This window comes from Cricetulus griseus, chromosome 4, assembly GCF_003668045.3.
Source record: "Cricetulus griseus strain 17A/GY chromosome 4, alternate assembly CriGri-PICRH-1.0, whole genome shotgun sequence".
NCBI lineage: Eukaryota > Metazoa > Chordata > Mammalia > Rodentia > Cricetidae > Cricetulus > Cricetulus griseus.
In genome coordinates this window covers 10,579,879-10,599,474 of record NC_048597.1, presented here as the reverse complement: position 1 = coordinate 10,599,474, position 19,596 = coordinate 10,579,879, and positions in this window count along the sequence as shown.

The following is a 19,596-nucleotide window of genomic DNA, read 5'->3' as shown; positions in this document are numbered from 1 at the left end:
TGTGGAGGAGTTGGTTCTCTTCTTCCACCCTGTGGGCCCTGGGAAATAAGGTCAGGTTGTTTAAGCCCATATAAAGAGCCACATCACTGGCATCAACAATCTAAGGGAATTTTATACCTTAAAAATAATTCTCAAGATTGAGCCATTTCTACAGATTACCTAGCAGTAAGATTTAAGAAACACTCCAAGACCCACTGTGGAGGAAATATCAGGATCAATTAACTCTTCCCTGAGCCTTTACCAATAGCATTCCAGGAAAATACAGCAGCTACCTTCCCACTTTCTTGTGAATTCTTCCTTAGCTTCAGTTCAGGCATGTTTTATAGTCCGGGGAAAAACAAAGAAATGCTATTCGTTATACACAAAACCAGTCTGTTTTATCCAAATACAAACTAAATTCTTCCAAAAAATATGCTTAACTGATGCCTTTGCCTTAATTTGCTTTGTTTTTGGTATCACATGGAAGAGAACACAAGATCTTTTTATGGTTGCAGTGATTATTCAAATGTTGTGCTGAAAGGTGAAGAAGTTATAATTTTTATAGAACCATTTTCTTGGGAAATGCATGAGAGTTATTGTGTCCTGGTGGCTGCCCCAATTCTTGAGCACAGAACAGGATGATGTGTTCACAGAGGCATAGAGGAGATGCTGCTGTCTGACACCATATATGGTCTGTGCTTTCTCCTGAAACGCTCACTGGTTCACTCTGCAGTATTGCACTAAATGCTCCCCTCCCATGTGTTTAACTCTGGAGATTATTAGCAGAAAAAAAAAGGAAGGACAGTTTTAAAGTGTTCAATGCAAAAGCAAGCAAGCAAACAAAAAAAACAACCCTATGTTTCCAAGTAGGATTTTATAAGAGGTCACACTGGAATCTTTAAACACAAGAAAATCCCATTTGTTCAGTCATCATGGAAGACACCGAAGCTTGGGGGCTTCGTTCAACTGTTTTTAATTAATGTATTGATGCACTCCCAGTGACAAGTAGTTTTCCACAATTTCCTCATGGACTCCAGTAATTTGTCAATATCTACAACACCATAATCACCTGCTACAAGCCCTATCTACCTGCACACACTGCTTCTATTCTTAGTTCTTGAGAGAGCTTGAAATTCTCTTAGTTCTAGCTGCTTGGAGACAATGCTCATATGTTATAGTAGCCATTCTCTTCATCTATGCTCACATTGCTCCTTAGATCCATGTTTGCCCCCTTCTCTCCTGGAAGTGTTGGTAAGAGTCTCTTGGCATGAGCTTGGGTGACCAGGAACATGTGCTCCATGCTTCCAGTATAGGCACAATTCCTGGGCTGGCACAAGAGCAAAACAAGCCTGTCCTTGGCCTTCTGAGTCACATAACCTAAGGTCCGTCTTCCTTTTTCTGTGGAAGATAATTTGAATAGGACTCTGTTTCTTCATTAATCTGAGTTTCTTTGTAATAAGTTATGTCAATATCATTCTGCTTCTTTTCTGCCCCCCCCTTGACAATTTCTTTTTCATCCACTGTGTCAAACTTATGCCATTATTGTCACCATTTGCGTTCTGTTCCTTCCAGTGACAAAATGCCTGGCACATGATGAAAGCAGAATGCCCACCAGCCTCCTCTTTGTTCTAAATGCTGGTTCCCTGCTAATGAAGCCTGAACTGGGATGGCTTGGCTGACATTGTAGCATCTAATTTTCCTGCATGAATATGTGATCAAGTGAATTCCTAGTGCTTTTGGGTGGATACTCAGAAGTATGGATGAGGATGAGGGTTAAAACTTAAAGACTTCCAGTGTCCTTTTCTGTGCTGTCTTCAAGGCACAGGCCCCCCATTTTGTTCTCTTTTTATGTTATAAATTAATTACAATATTTATCCCTCCCCCTTCCCCCTCCAAACCTACCCTTATGTCTCTCTCTCCCTCAAAATGGACTCTTTTATCACTTATTGCGTGTGTGCATGCGTGCGTGCGTGCGTGCGTGCGTGCGTGCGTGCGTGCGTGTGTGTGTGTGTGTGTGTGTGTGTCCTAAATACAACCTGTTCAGCCCATATAATGATACCTGCAAGTATGTTTTCCAGGATGACCATTTGGAAGTGAAAAACCAATGGGTGTGCTCTTTCCTAGGGAATGATACTTGACCCCCTCCCAAATTTCCTGAATCACTTATAATTCTTTTCCTAGTGTTGAGGCCTTCTGAGCTTTTCTCCATCTGATCTGTCATATTTATTGGTATCATCCTTGTTCAGCACATGTTTAGGCAGCCATGTTGCTGAGATTTTAAGGGTGTAGTTTCTGATACTACTAGAAGAGAGTATCACAGCAAATTCCCCGGACTTCTGGCTCTTGCCATCCTTATGACCTCTCTTCAGCAATGTCCCCTGATCCACAGGTGTGGAAGAGTTTTATGGATGTATCCAATTGGGAATGGGCTCTGCAATTCTGTATTTTGATTGGATGTTATACACATTTCTCTTAAAGAACTTTTCCTTTGGCAATACCTTCTCCTTCTAAGTTCTAATAAGCTCCTTTACTCCTGTTCTTGACACTAGAAATGGTAACTATCTCAGTGTTCTTAACCCAGTTTCTCTTGCAATTCCCCTGTACATAGTTCTTATCTGTCTTTAATATTTTTGCTAATAAACTCTCTTAAAATGGCCTTATTTTGAGAGTGTCATTTGCTTCTTCCTATAACATGTCAAGTCAATTAAGAGCAATCATGCAATCTCCAGCTTACTAACAGCCATCTCCTTCAGGGTAATACAGAGTAATGCTGTATTCAAGAATTTTGTAGGAGTACCCCCCTAGTGTGTTAGAAAGGCTATATAAACTTTGTATTCAGGGATGATATAGTTGAATTTATAATTTCACTTAACAACCTGTGGGGCTTGGTTCTCTATCATTTCCCTATAAATTCTAAAGAAATGAGAGATACCATTACAAGGTAGATGAAAATATCAAATGAGTTAAACATTTAAAGTGCTTTATAGGGAATAGGATGTTTATTAGATCTATCATTTATTGCAATTGATATCTATGCACTTTGCAAGTGCCTGTAGCTTCAGATACACAAGGAAAGGATCTGAATTTATTTGTTCATTTTGAGATTAATATTGTACTAATTTAAGTACATCCTCCAGAGCTTGATTTACAAATCATTGAAACCCTTTAAACTGTAGTTGCATAACTCTGGTGTCTGGTCTTCCTACCTAGTATTTGCCATGCAACTATGTACCATTGCTTATAAACACAAAAAGGGAATTCTACCTCTGTAACTTTATTTCTAGTTAATTCAAATATTATATGCAGAAGTAGCCTCACAGATGATTGCTCTGCAGCTTTCAGGAACCAAACAAATAGACCTAGCAAAGTTCTGTAAAGCAAATGAATTTCCTCTTCACAAATCCCTGGCCTGCCAGTGCTCAGGGGGCAGAGATGTGGAATGCAGATGATGTTTTCAACTTTTCTCAACTGTTGGAGGAGGGCAGGAAGCCTCTTACCAGCACAATACACCTTGGGTGTAGCTGCAAGCTAAACATCAGTCACGTAGGCAGTCAATCCAGCAGGATTCAAAACCTCTGCCCAGGGAACTTTTAGACCACATCTTACATAAAGTGATTTATATACTCTTCAGCCTTTAACTGTTTTAGAAAAAAGTCTCTATTTAGGATCCTAAAGATCAATTGTGGGTTCTCAACTCTAGGACTACCCCAACCACAGAGCACTGTTTTCCACTGTTTAATATCTGTAGTCATTCACTGCCTCATATCTCTGGTGTTGCTGTGTTGTTTGTGTGCAGATACTTAGATCTCTCAGGAGATTGTAAGGATCTTGTCACTAGTAGCTAGATATTTTATCTCAATCTGTTTGTTTCAAGGCCTTGAGAAAATAATACTCTGTCCTTATGTATTCGGTACTTACTAGTCAACTCATAATATGGATCTCTCTCTCTCTGTCTCTCTCTGCCTCTCTCTGTCTCTCTCTGTCTCTCTCTCTCTCTCTCTGTCTCTCTCTCTCTCTGTCTCTGTGTGTGTGTGTGTGTGTGTGTGTGTGTGTGTGTGTGTGTGTGTGTGTTGCTTTTTAGAAACTTTATTTAGCTTCTTCCTTTCCGATTTGTATTCCCTTGATCTCCTTTTGTTGTCTAATTGCTCTAGCTAGGACTTCGAGGACAATATTGAAGAGGTATGGAGAGAGTGAACAGCCTTGTCTTGTCCCCGATTTTAGAGGAATTGGATCGAGTTTCTCTCCATTTAATTTGATGTTGGCTGTTGGCTTGCTGTATATTGCTTTTATTATGTTGAGGTATGCTCCTGTTATCCCTGATTTCTCCAAGACCTTTATCATGAAGGGGTGTTGAATTTTGTCAAATACTTTTTCGGCATCTAGTGAGATGATCATTTTTTTTTCTCTCAGTCTGTTTATATGGAGGATTACATTGATAGATTTTCGTATGTGGAACCATCCTTGCATCCCTGGGATGAAACATACTTGATCATGGTGGATGATTTCTCTGATATGATCTTGTATTTGGTTTGCTAGGATTTTATTGAGAATTTTTGCATCAATGTTCATGAGAGATATGGGTCTGTAGTTCTCTTTCTTAGTTGTGTCTTTGTGTGGCTTGGGTATCAAGGTTATTGTAGCTTCGTAAAAAGAGTTTGGCAATGTCCCTTCTGCTTCTATTTTTGTGCAACAATTTGAGGAGTATTGGTATTAGCACTTCTTTGAATTTCTGGTAAAATTCTGTGGTGAATCCATCTGGCCCCTGGCTTTTTTGGTTGGGAGAGTTTTGATGACTGCAGTCACCCTACGTCCTCTCACCACGCCCTCGAAAGCTTGTGAGGGCGTGGTCAGGCACACCTGTAGCCAGCCCCTAAGTAGGCGTGGCTACAGCTTCCCCTACAATATTATAGAGCTATAGTCATGAAAACAGCTTGGTATTGGCACAAAAATAGACAGGTAGACCAATAGAATAGAATTGAAAACCCTGATATTACCCCACACACCTATGAACACCTGATTTTTGACCAACAATCCAAATTTATACGATGGAACAAAGAGAACATCTTCAACAAATGGTGCTGGCATAACTGGTTGCAGACATGCAGAAGACTGCAGTTAGACCCAAGCCTATCACCTTGCACAAAACTTAAGTCAAAATGGATCAAAGATCCTAAATCCGGGTACACTGAACCTATTAGAAGACAAAGTTGGAAATACCCTTAAATTAATTGGTATAGGAGACCTCTTCCTGAACATTACACCAGTAGCACAGACACTGAGATCAACAATTGATAAATGGGACCTCCTGAAACTGAGAAGCTTCTGTAAGGCAAAGGAGACAGTCAGCAAGACAAAACAGCAGCCCACAGACTGGGAAAAGATATTCACCAACCCCACATCTGACAGAGGGCTGATGTCCAAAATATACAAAGAACTCAAGAAGCTAGTCCCCCAAATACCAAACAATCCAATTAAAAAGTGGGGTACGGAACTAAATAGACAATTCTCAATAGAGGAATCTAAAATGCCTGAAAGACACATGAGCAAATGTTCAACATCTTTAGTCATCAGGGAAATGCAAATAAAAACAACTCTGAGATACCATCTTACTCCTGTCAGAATGGCTAAAATCAAAAATACCAATGACAGTTTATGTGGAGAGGATGTGGAGAAACTGCTGGTGGGAGTGCCAACTTGTACAGCCACTGTGGAAATCAGTATGGCGACTCCTCAAGAAAATGGGAATGAGTCTACCACAAGATCCAGCAATTCCACTCCTAGGCATATACCCAAAAGAAGCACATTCATACAACAAGGGCATCTGTTCAACGATGTTCATAGCAGCACTATTTGTAATAGCCAGAAACTGGAAGCAACCTAGAAGCCCCTCAACCGAAGAATGGATAGAGAAAATGTGGTACATTTACATAATGGAGTACTACTCAGTGAAGAAAAACAATGGAATCTTGACATTTGCAGGAAAATGGATGGAACTCGAAGAAACCATTCCGAGCGAGGTAACCCAATCACCAAAAGACAAACATGATATGTACTCACTCATATGTGGACCTGCTTTATGATGATACATAGTAGTGACCGTGCATTATCAGAGCTGTTTTTAATGATGTTTCTCAGAATGGTTTCCTCCAAGATGATGACTGAGAAACTAATTAAAAAAAAATGGTGCCAAGTACCACAAGAGTAACAGAATTGTGCTTTTCTGGGATTTTGTTTTTTACTTTTTTGTTGTTGTTGTTTGTTTGTTTTTTGTTTTTTGTTTTTTAAATGGAGTGTGCTGGATGTCTCTACAATTTTGTTCAAATGACTGCAGAACCTGGAAAAGCTGTTGCTGCTATTGATGCATAACATTTTGCCATTATTGATATATATATATATGCTAATTGAAACTCAAATATTGATGAATCCAAGGTGTTTCAGAGAGTGCTCACCTGTGCATGAAAATTTGATTTCATCTTTAGTAAGTATTAAAGTTATATGCTGCCAAATAAAAAAAATAAGTGACACACTGGAAGACAAATGTCACACAATTTCAATTTTATGTGTAACCTAGAAATGATGAACTTATGGGAACAGAGAGCAGAATTGTGGCTATTAGACTTCAGTGTGGGTCTTTTAACAATGGGGAAACGAATGGTTTAAGGATATAAAACTGCAGTTGGAAAAGAGGCATGGACTCTGTGAAGTCTTGAGTTCTACTGAGAGCATGATAAATATGGTTGATAACAATATGCTATATTTTAAAAGTTGTGAGATAGTATACTTTAAGTGTTCTCAAAAGAAAAATGATGAATATGTGTGATATAACATGTTAATTGGTTTAATTTAGCCATGCCATTGTGAATATACTGAATTGTGTATCATAATTTGTGCATGACTTTATTTATGAGCTAAATAAATGAATGAAAAAAAAGAAACCTTATTTAGCATGATTATATAGAAAGTGTCTGTTTTGATCATAATGGCATTTATCAGATATATTTTCAAGTATAGACACTTAACAAGTCAACAATCCTCATTAGGAAAAATGATGGTGAAAGAGAACCATACACACCTTACTACTTCTCATTCTGGGCATTAAGTTTATGAATACAAGAATTGTAAAGTCACTTTAACAAATAACTGAAGAGTAAAAATTATACTAAAGAGGTTTTCAAAGAAGAATAGTTGTTGAAATTAGGATGGGAATTTGCAAAAAGACAAGGACTTATAATTGTTGTGTTTTTTTTAACTCTTTGGGGGCCCACCACCGAGTTCACAAATAAATACACAGAGACTTATTGTTATTTATGAATGCCTGGGCTTAGCTTGACTTGTTTCTAGCCATCTTTTCTAACTTAAAGTATCAATTTCTCTTTAACTACATTTTGCCTGGGCTTTTCACCTCTCTTTATTCTTTATATATCTTTCTTTCCTTCTTACTCCATGGTTGGCTATGTGGTTGGCTTCTGGCGTCCTCCTCTCCTCCTTTTCTCACTCCCCCTTCTCTTCCCTACATTCCTTCTCCCATTTATTCTCTGTGCCTGACAGTCCCGGATATACTCTCCTGCCTAGCTATTGGTCAACTCTAATAAAGACTAATCGGTTGTTTTAGGCAGACAAAGTAATACAGCTTCACAGAGTTAAACAAATGCAACATACAAGAATCCTTGCATGATTAAATAAATATTTCACAGCATAAATAAATGTCACACACCTTAAACTAATATTCCACAATAAGAACTACTCACATTAATACAGAAAAAGATGGTGTCTTCTGTTTATTTATCATCACCAATTTAACAATTTACCTCACTTAGCCAAAAGAGTCCTAATGCTCAAAGAAACTATCACAGCCCCTTCTCTGCCTCTGAGGTGGAACATTTCATGAATAGAACAATGAATTTTATAACTACTACACAGCAAATGTATATTCTTTCCCTTCTAAGAATGTAGACTGGTATAAACAAACTCAGGAAGAGAAACAGCTTTATGTAATTTTGAGACCTCCTACAGACAATATTTCAATATATGCAAGTGTTATCAATGAGTAAATTTGAATTTATATGTATACATGTACTTATATACACTGATATACACTCTAGTCAGCTTCTGAACAAAGCCACCATATGCAGTTTGGGGTAGACTGGAATATTTCTAATATGTGTACTCCATAATCCAAAGAAACTTAGAACCTGTGTTTTAAAGGTTTTTTAAATTAATGTTTGAATTTTTTCCTACCATTGAAAATAATTTTTAGAGAGATCTGATTAAAACTACTCAGATGTAGAAATAAATGACCTCATCACAGATGGCAAAGCATGTGCACAATGACCATAAGCCCTAAAGATAATTTATTTAAGTGAGCATTTATATGCCTTAACAAGCATATGGTTCTTGAATCCAGAGTATTGTTTCTGAAAGCTTTTTCATGTTCACCTCAAGGTTTGGGGGTAGGGCTCAAGGTTACAATGGCATCCTTGTGTTCCACAGGAAATATTGTTAGAACCAATTTATCATTAATACACACAGTGATTAGCTTCTTAGAAAGCTATAGGCATGTTAGAAGAAAATATTATATTCCTGAAAGAAAGAGTTGATGAATATGTTTCATACATAGAATATATATATACATATATATATATATGAATATAGAAAAATCCTTAAGATCCCAAGGGTTGAGTGTGAAGGAATATGATTATTAATTTGAAAAGGTGCTAAGTAAAAAATTCTATCCTTAAAGGCATGTAATAAAGAGAGAGATAAAATTTGGAAAGTATGCCTTTTTAAAACATAAAACTAACCCCTAAGTTAAAAAGCAAAGTTGGGTTCAATGAGAATAAAAAGCAAAGTAGGGCAATAAGCTAAAAGGAAACTGTGTGGCAAACCTTGGTCAACACCTTATAATTCTAGAGGAATGTAATTTGGCATAAGACCACTTTGAGGAAACATTGGGCCTGATCCTGTCAGTTTGAGAATACGCAAGTCTCTAATCCAGCAAGTTCACTGCTGGGTATGCTATGCTCTGAGCAATGTTCATGTTTGCAGTGTGCTGGACATGTTTTGGTAGTGACTGTTACATAACAATGCACCTGTGAGCTTAGTGATTTGAAACAACATTCATTTCATCAGACACATACTTCCCCAGGTCAGGAATTCAGACAAAGCTGACAAGAGACTCCACTGTTGCAAACAGCATCACTAGATTAATGCAGTGGTGTTCCACTGGGGGTTGGCCATATCTGGGCTTTTCTTTAAGGCTTCACTTGCATACTGCTAACCTAATGAGGACACCTGAAGGCTGGCTTCTTATTTTCAGTGTCCTCTGTCTTCTTTCCATCTCAGAGGCTCTTAGGATAGTTAAACCTCCCTGCCTCCATACAAAGACCACACTGTGCTTTACGTATCCATGGGACCAAGTCAGAGCCTGCAAGTCCTCTATCAAGCAGTATAAGAAACTGGCATATCACACAAACACAGCAACAGTCAGAGTCAAGTTGAGAAGATACAGTTCAAATCCTCCCACTGGAAGGTTGTCAAAGAATCTATATATATGTCTCAGGCACAGAATGTTCAATGTTTATAATGTCAACAGACATTTGATTGCATCTACTAAAACCTATCAAAATCTATATATCACTAGTCCTTGGTGAGCAATCTTCTACTTACTGTATCTGTGATTTGCATCCCTATTGTTGTACCTCACGTAAAAGTGAGCTCACTTAGTGCCCACTTCTTATTTCACTAAGCATGCTCTTGGTTCATCATATATGAAGTTGTGGTATTTTTATAAGGCTGAGGAGCATTTCACTATATATATATATATATATATATATATATATATATATATGCATATACATACATACATACATACATACATACATACATACATACATTTTATTTGTCTCTGTGATAGTAAATGTCAAGTTGATAGGATCTAAAGTCACCTGAGAGACAGACCTCTGGGCACACACAGTGGGTTTCTTGAGTGCATTGAGGTAATAAAACCTGCCCTCCGTGGGAGGTTCCATTTCCTACCTGGGATGTTGGACTATATACGTGGAGAAGAAAATCTGATAAGCAGCAAGCATTCATTGCTCTGTTCCTGATTTCGAATATGTTATGACCAACTACTTCAATCTCCCGCCACCCTAACACACCCACTATGATGGACTGAACTGCAGAAACATTAGCCATAATAAAACCTTGACGTTAAATTTCTTATTTCTGGATAGTTTATCATAGTAATAGGATAAGAAACTCAGACATACACTCATGCTAACTGCTAACAAGAAGTAGAGTTGAGTTCACAGCTTAACTACCTACTGCAAATAGTGCTGCAATAAGCATCGTCCTGATTCCGTTTCCTTTGGACGTATTCTAATTAATAGAATTGCTGGATCATATAACAGTTTTATTTTTAAACCATAAAGATTCTCCATAATAAATGTTTCTAAAAATTTAAACACCTCTCATCACGATCAGTTTGAATGGATGTTTAATCACCTAGGCACACCTGTGCTGGTCCATGTGACAGCATTTCTAGAGGTGGTCAATTGATGTGAAAGGGCCACCCCTGAGAGTAGGTTTTGCAGTCACATGGAACAGGGGGCAAGGAGAACGAGAAGAGCCCTGGGTTCTGGAATTCACCCGTCTCTGCTTCCTGGCCAGCCACAGTATGAACTTCACTCCTCCACCACGCTTTCCCTGCCGTGACAAACCGAGTTCACTGAAGCTGGGGACCTAAATATCTCTTTTGTCTTTGGGGTTCTCTTGATAGTAGTTGAGAGTAACATAATCCAGTAGGGAATAGAGTTCCTTATCATCACATCCCCACCAGCACCTTCTAACCTTACTAGAAATGACCTGACCAAGTAGGAGCACATGGATCCCCATTGTAAAACAGGGGAACCAGCATTGGCCCAAACCAGGCCTTCTGAATGTGACTGTCAGTTAGGAGGACTGGGCAGTCTATGGGACCTCTGACTGTTGAACCAGTATTTATCCCTAGTGCACAAATGGACTTTGGGAGCCCATTCGCCATGGAGGAGGGCCTAGGTTCTCCCCCAAATGATGTGACAGATTTTTTATGATCCCCATGGAAGGCTTCACCCTCCCTGGGGAGTAAATGGGGGGAGTGGGATACGGGGATCGATCAGTGAGGGACATGGGAGGATGGTAAGGAGATGGAAGTGGGATCGATATGTAAAATAAGATTGTTTCTAAATAAATAATAACAATAAAAAGAAATGGGACATTGTGTCCCACTGCTACATTTTAGGATCTCATGAATTTGCATAATTTGAGTGTTAGCAGTATGCTTCTTTTGTATTCTCAGTAGTCATTTTATGTCTTCTTTGTAGAAATACCAATTCTGATCTCTTGACTGTTTTTGATGTTTTTGTTTGTACCCTATTGAGTTGTTTCCTTTCCTTTTGGATTTTTGGCTATGAATCTCCTATTAGACACAGACTTTGAAAGCTTCTTTCTAGAAGATGACTTCAGTTGCTCTGATGCTTCTATTTTCCTGACTCCTTAGCTATCTCTCTTCAAATTCTTTACCCAGGTTCTTGACATCTTCCATTAGAATGTTTCTCTAAAGTTACAATGATAATTTTCCATTGTAATGTTATGGTTCCATAGATGACTATCTGGTACAACATGTTTTATGAATAAATTTGGTAATTAAAATGAGATCATCAGAGTGAAGGTGATGAGAACATAGTCATGAGTTCCTCAGAAATAAAGGACTCAAGAAATGTTACTGGTCTACACTTATTAACTATTTAAAATTAATATTAATTATGAACTATAGGATATTCTATGCAAAAAGCTTATTTTTGTTCAAATAGAGTTTAATACAGATAAATTAACCTTCTAATAATAAAATGTTTCATCCCAACAGGCTGTTTTCTTGGAAATCTGGAGGTCTATAATGTGTCTTGGCAGTCAACAAGATCTTGCATAACCATGTTCTGATGAGTTAAAGTGTAAATGTAAATAAATGAAAAACATAAGGATTACATTTTCTTTGACACACATGTGAAAATTTTGAGAGGAAACACATTTGGCACATATGCTGTGGACTCAGCAGATGAACAAAATATCCTGCAGCAGTTCCCAAAACCCACAAAATTCACAAGAAAAGGGTTTCCAGACAAAAAGAAAATGGAAACAAACCAAAGAGAAAAATAACAAGTAAAACATGTCCATAATTATCAATATCTAACTCATGCAACTTGTTTGCTTGAGAATGAAATAAATTTGTTTATGAAATACATCACGTTAAATCAACCATAGCCTTACTAGCTTAATAATAAAATAATGCTATGTATCTTTTTCCTAAAATGTATTAAACTCCATTACAGGATCACCTAATTAACAAGAAGTGTCAGCAAGTATTTCTGAATATTCCCTCAAACAAACAAGGTGGAGGGGAACTTTATTTAGCCATTCTCTGTTTGCTGTAACAACAGCTTCTATGGAGCACACTAGCCTTTTGTATTTTTATAATGTCTTTGTATTTTTGATGGAACTATGGTCTATTTCATGCCATCTGTTTAACAGACACAGAGGCTATGAAGACAATATCAGTCCCCAAAACTGCACAGCAGTAAGAAAGTCATGAAAACTATTTTATATCAAACATAACTTGCATGTAACTAATTAGATGAATGTTAACTTATAACCAGAAAATATATTTTACTTCCCTATTTACTGTTACAAAATTAGAGGCAGATGGATATTGTCACATTAGAACAAGCTCCACAAAAATGGTCTTCACTATAGCATTTAGTGATAATAAATTAATCTGAATGTAAACAACCCAGGAGAACTGAATGTTCTGCCAGAAGCTGCCAGAACACATTTCAGAGCAATAAACTAGAAAGTATTCAGGAAAGTCCTAGCGAAATAACCATCTTGAAGTTCAGAGATAGCTACATTATAAGAAAATGACTTTCCTAGTGTGAAGCATATTAGCAGGTGTTAATGCCCTAGGACCTACGTGTAGGCTGTATCCAGTTAACTATAGTTATTGTTGATATTTTATAAAGATAGCTTGAGAGAGAGAAATTAGAAATTGGATGTTTATGGTAAACCACATTGTAAATCTAGGTCATTTCAAGAACACAAAACAGACTCAGAACCCTTTCCAAATGAAAACAAATTCTTGGAATCACCCCTAGCCTTTCTAAGCAAGGATCATCAATCTTTGGAAATATGGAGTGAGACTTGAGATTGAATAGTCAGGGGGCAGTGATAACTTAATATGGATTATTAGAATGACATGAAAACCTTGTCAGAGCATGACCTCCTAAGCCTCAGCCCCGACACACTGAATTAGAATCATGTGTGTTTGGTCTTGGGCATCTTCAAAATTTTTTAAGGACCAGTTGGAAACGACTTTCTGCAAAGTAATGAATAGGAAGTGACTTTTTCTTTTATTTCCTTTTCACATTGCAAGAGGTGAGTGAAGTAGGAATCATACCAAGAGCATCAAAGAAGTGCATTTGTCCAGCAGAGGTCAATCTGGCATGACTTGTACTAGACGGCATCCTTTAGCCATCTTGCTTATGAAGGACTACCAACAGGAAAGGAAATGAACTAATATAAAGGGGAGTGCATACATTTCAGATGTTTAGTACTTTAAATAAGGAGTATAATGACAGCCCATCATCACAGTAAAGGAACTGATGGTATTAAAAGTGTACCAACGAGGGTACCAACAGACAGACAAAGGGAATATGCAGACTAGTTTACCTAACACACCAGTGGCAGGACAGGGTTTCAAACTCAGTTATGTTAAGATTATCCCAAGAATGACTCTTCTTTGTGAGTTTTATTCTTTCCTATGTTAAAATATGAATGTATGGCCCAAACAAAATGAAGCTCCATTTATTGCATATAGCAGAGTACAGTTAGGAATATTATTACTGGATGAATTTAAAATCATGAATGAATTGTTTGAACAGTAGGCCTAGATGTCAGCACAATACCATAGACTACCCAGAATGCTATACTGTCTAACTTTTAAGAAGCATATGATGAAAATATTGACCATCTCTGGTGCATATTTCCTTCATGGACATGGATATTTATATAAGTAATAGGTATCACATTCATTGTATTTAATATATACTTAAAAGAAAACTAAATTACTGTGTGATGCATATTTTGTCTTCTCATCTGGGAGAAAATTTGGATGCCAGAAGTCTATTGTGAATCATGGGATGAGCTTCCATTCAGACAAAAAAAAATTAAATTCACAATGAAATCACTTCCTGATATCTTCCATTTACAACCTTTACTCAAGGAAACTTATGTATTCTCTTTTGAACTAATTTTTCTCTCCAGTTAAAGCTGGCAAACTAGAGAGATGACAAAATCCTGAATTAATACTCCTGTTCTGGAGCCATTTTCTCAAATAAGTACTCACTAAACTAAAGTTGTCTTGGAAAACTCTTCCTTGGTGAAACCTCCAAAAAGATATCATTGAAGTTTCGTGCACAAGAAGACACAAGACAAATATCTAATCCATTAATATTAGAAATTATGGTTTCCTACTGATGAGTGAGATAGATAGTCACAAGTAGTAAAGAATCATAAGCATTTTATGAGTCCTTTGACTTTATCATTGTAGGGAATTGTTTATTTTGTATGAATTCCAGAGCATTCTATTGTGTTTTAATACATGTAAATAAGGAGATACAGATACACACTTACATTATATGTCCTTGACCTGAAGCTTCATAATTATTCAAATACAAAGATTATCTGCAAATTTTACACTAGGCTATATGCTTTCTTCACCATTTGACAAGTAATTGTTCATTTTTATGGGTGCAGTATAATAATTTTCACAGATGTGTACAAAGAATAGTGATAAAATCATTACAATTTTATTATCTTTGTCTTAAATGGATCCTTTCTTTCTTTTGGAATCCAAACAACTACCCTTTTCTAATGCTTTATGAGATGGATTATATATTTTAATAAACAGTCACTCTATTATGTGATAGAACACTAGGAATTCTTTCAATAACATAATTATGTTTTGGTACCAATTATCAAAATCATTCATCAGACTAGGTAGTGATATTTTTAGTAAAATCATGAAATGCAGGCAAATGAAAAGCAGATAAATCAACTTGGAACAAACTATGAATCTTCCCAAGAGCAAAGGAAATGTTTAGCAAAGTAACATGACAGTAGGGTAGATGGAAAAAATGATATTCAAGCCAATCAGTCAGTAAAGTACCATTCACCAGATATATAAATGACACAAATTCAACAGAAAAGTGACCAATAGAATAAGAATTTCTCAATACTCCCTGAGCCAAGACACACGGGGGTGGGTCTAGGCTCTATTCCAAAGGATACAATAGATACTGATGACACCCTATGGAAGGCCTCACCATCCAGGGTGAGCAGAAAAGATATGTGACAGATAAGTTTTAGTTGGGGGGGAGTGGAAGGGGGGATGGGTGGGAAATGGGAACTGGGATTGTCATGTAAAACAATCCTGTTTCTAATTCAAATAAAAAAGTTGGAAAAAAATCAACAAATGACCAAGAAATGCATGAAATATACTCAGCATAACTAGTCATCAGAGAAATGCACATCAAAATCACAAGGTTGTATCAACTCACCATATTCAGTCGAATTATAGCCAAAAGACAAAAGTAGTCAACACTAACGGGATACAGAGGAAGAACTCCCACACAAAGCTAAAGAGAATGTAAGTTAGCAAGGCTACCATGGGGAAAACTGTAGAGGTTCTTCAAAGATTAAAACCAGTACTTTTATATGATCCCTCTATCACACTAACTGTTGTATATATGAAGGAATCAACATTAATCATCCATTTACTGCAGCAATAGTCACAATGTGCACAATATAGAATGAATTAAGATGTATACTAACATATGGACCAAAATGGACAAAAATGTGAGTTATACAGGCAATGAAATATCACTTTGCAATAACAATGAAATCCTGCCTTTTATGAGGACACACAAAAAATTGAAGGCTATCTTTCTAAGTATAACAGACATAGAAAGGGCAATATCATGTATTTTCACACATTTAGAAACTAAAGTAGTTGGAGTCATAGATGGAAAGATTAGAATACCCAGATAGAAAGATTGGAGGAGAATCCCCAGGAAGATAGATGTGTAGAAACTAAGACCCATGAAGCACTTGTTGGTAAACATATCAAAGCTATTTAATACATCCCCCCTATCTATATGTTAAGGAAGGGCATTGATGACATTTTTCCTAGATTCAAAGTAGTGCCATGAGAACTTCAAGATAAAACTGAAACAGCACTTACCCACTATTCCAATAAATCTAACATGTACTGTTTAGCCTTTAAAACTAGTGGATGCTCATTACTGAATTTCAATTGCTTTAAAACATTTAATATGTTGCTGTCTTGTCTTCTATTGGAAGCAACTTTCTTCCCTATGTTGACATAGTATATGGCATTTGGAAGATGATTCTTTCATATAATTAACATTTTAAGGGTTTTTAACTTATTAGACTTGCAGTATTGTTCATAACATAATAGTAACACAGCTCAGTTTTCACTCATTTATGAGAACATGTGGAGCTGATTGAAAAAGTATTTCTTTAGTTCTAGCAAAATACGTTCTTGTATTTCCTATTCTTTGCATTTCCCTGTAGATTTACCCAACTAAAATTTGACTTTTCAAGTGCTGTATAAGTCAAATCATATTAAATGTTAATAGCAGAACCCGTCAATTTTTCCTCAATGCCTTATATAACATTAAGATACGCAACAATAAAAATAACATTTTAGATTCAAATCATCTCATTTCACTGTGATTTATAACAGTATCGGATGCCAAGGAAGCTTTGAGTGAACGTGTGTAAATGAGATGAAGTCCTGAGTGAATGTGTATAGTTGACAAGGGCATTGCCATGTCAAAGACCAATGGCTCTGACCTACAGGAAAGTGTCATGTCTTCGACTTAGGGGACAGACTGGGAACTGGCAAAGAATTCCTCTTACCTGAGGGTTAATGTTGACAGTGTATTTACAAATGATTCGCCAGTGTACACGAAACCCAGCAAATGAAGCTTCCTCTCCCAGATATTGACATCCTGAGACTGCCTGATACAGAGTCCTCCTACAAAGACGACTGAGCTCCTCCTCTTGGTGCTGCACATACAAATTCAGTGAGGTTCTGGATTCTTGCAGTAGCAGGTACCAATCTATCATAGTCATTCCGACCCCAGCCATTTTCTGTATGTTCCTTCTTTATTCCTTCTCTGCCCCCTAGTCAGTGTTCTGGGGCCAAGCCATACTGGATTTGTATAAGTATTTAAACTTTCTACTTTGGTTTTCTTAACCACAAAATGGGTTTAACAGTAGACATCTAATAGCAATGGGAGGGAATAATACAGAAGGAGATTTAAATAAAATACATCACACACAACACATAAGATACTCGCAAAATGCTTAAATGAAAGGGCCTTATTACCCACTTTTCCTTCACTCACTATATTCTAGGACTTTAGGAGGCCTTGACGCTGTCTGTGCTATTCTACCAATGTCTCTGCTAACACATGTCAGAACCATGGTGTCATTTTATCAATCTCATTATCCTGGTCTCACTATCAGCACTACTGTAGTGGGAATCTCAATTTGCATCATACCTCAAATTTTCACCTCTAAATTAACATGTGCACAACTATGACTGTTAGCTGTAGCCTTCTGAAATCACTTTGGAGATGTAAACTGCCTGTCCAGAACATCAGATTTATTGCTGCTACTGAATTCGGATCACTGTAGAAGTTGAAATTGAAACTACTTTATTATTTGGTTCAAACGCTTAATTTTATCATCTGTAACTATTGATGAACTGGCTTGTTTTGTTTTAAGCCTTATGGAATGATAAGAGTTAGGTGTGTGTGTGTGTGTGTGTGAGAGAGAGAGAGAGAGAGAGAGAGAGAGAGAGAGAGAGAGAGAGAGAGAGAGAGAGTGCTTCCAGGTTTAAGAGAACTTTCCTGAAAGTCACATAATTCACATTCAAGAACTCTGTAGTTGCTATAACATTCATCCACAAACTACCTGTTTGCAAGCTTCTTTTAGCATTCATAGTTCTTTATACCAAAGGTATTTTAAATAATCTGATACATTAGTAGAACTAGTGGAAGAAGGTAAAATATAATATAAAATTTAGAAAAACAACTCTATAATAAAGTATACCTTTGCTTTTGATGATACCAAAATAGTGAAAAGGGGATAGAAATAATTAAATGCATTTTTTGAGTATATGAAAATATTCTAAAATAATGTCATATTTTATCAAATATGCAAAATTAAATCTTAACTTAAATCAGACTTTGCTTTATGTTATATAGAAAATAGTTTTTTATATAAAGTATCAATTATCTGAAGAAAAAGCACACTAAGCCATTAAGCTATTTCCCCTGTTACAGGGGAGACAATCAAGAAACTTGATTCAGTTCTTGTGAAAGACTTAATGAGGGAAAGAGAGAGAGAATGGAAAGCCTTAATCAGACCTTCAAACAAAAAAGTCCTTTGAACATAATGAAATAAGTAATTTCCTTCCCTCTTAGGGCAACACCATTTCAATCTTCAAGAATTTCCGATTTAGTCCTTGACCTTTTCAATGAGGTCATCACCAAAGGAAATGTCTTGTTTCAAGAGAAACTGTAGACATTTGAAATTCTAGAGAGTTTGAGTATAAACTGTGTTAGATCCTATTGGTCTGAAGAGTGCAACCAAGTATTGGTTGTTTGCTGAAGAAATCACTTGCCTTAGACGTTCACAGTTCTCATATATAGTATGTGAGCTTATAGTCAGACCCTGAAGCAAAGGTTTTCCAACTCAAGTATAACATGTCAATTACTTTTGTAATTGATTATTTCCAGAAACAGTACTTTATTGAATGAGAATTGCCACACTAAAAAGACTTTCTCTGTCTTAGAAATTTAAGCTGGAAAAAAAACATAGTTGTTGTGGCAAAAATGATTTGTGTCAAAATATTTCAATTCAATTCACTATGTGGCTTTACCAAATTAGAATCAGGGTTAGAGCTAACTACTTTTACTAAGTGATGAATAATATTTCTGGATGGAAATTGAATGATTTAATACAGAAATTTGTCACAGAGACACTCCATTCTGATTGTAGAAAGGAAGGGAAGAGGTTAAGCAAGGTAATGGTTTCAGTTAGGTACTACCCTAGACCCCACCCAATGCTGAACTGTGGGGATGCAAATGATGAACTAGACCTGTGAGATGTTATACTCTCACAGTATATTGTTGCTCATTCACCACTTGTGGGTCTTGTCTCTTATCCAAAGAGTCTATGGACAATTTATCTCACTTCTAACATTTATCATTTCTACTTTTTAGTCACAAACATGCTTCAAGGAATGGACATTTTTCAGAAGGAGGGTCCTGGATCTTGGACAATGATAGTCACTCTAGGAGAAAAAATGAATTTTAAATGTAAAATATGAACCACTTCTAATAATATTATGACAGACACCCTCAATCATCTGCCTCAAACCCAATGCCACACCACCCTGATCATGACCACTTCTGGCTCTCCCATCTCTTGTTG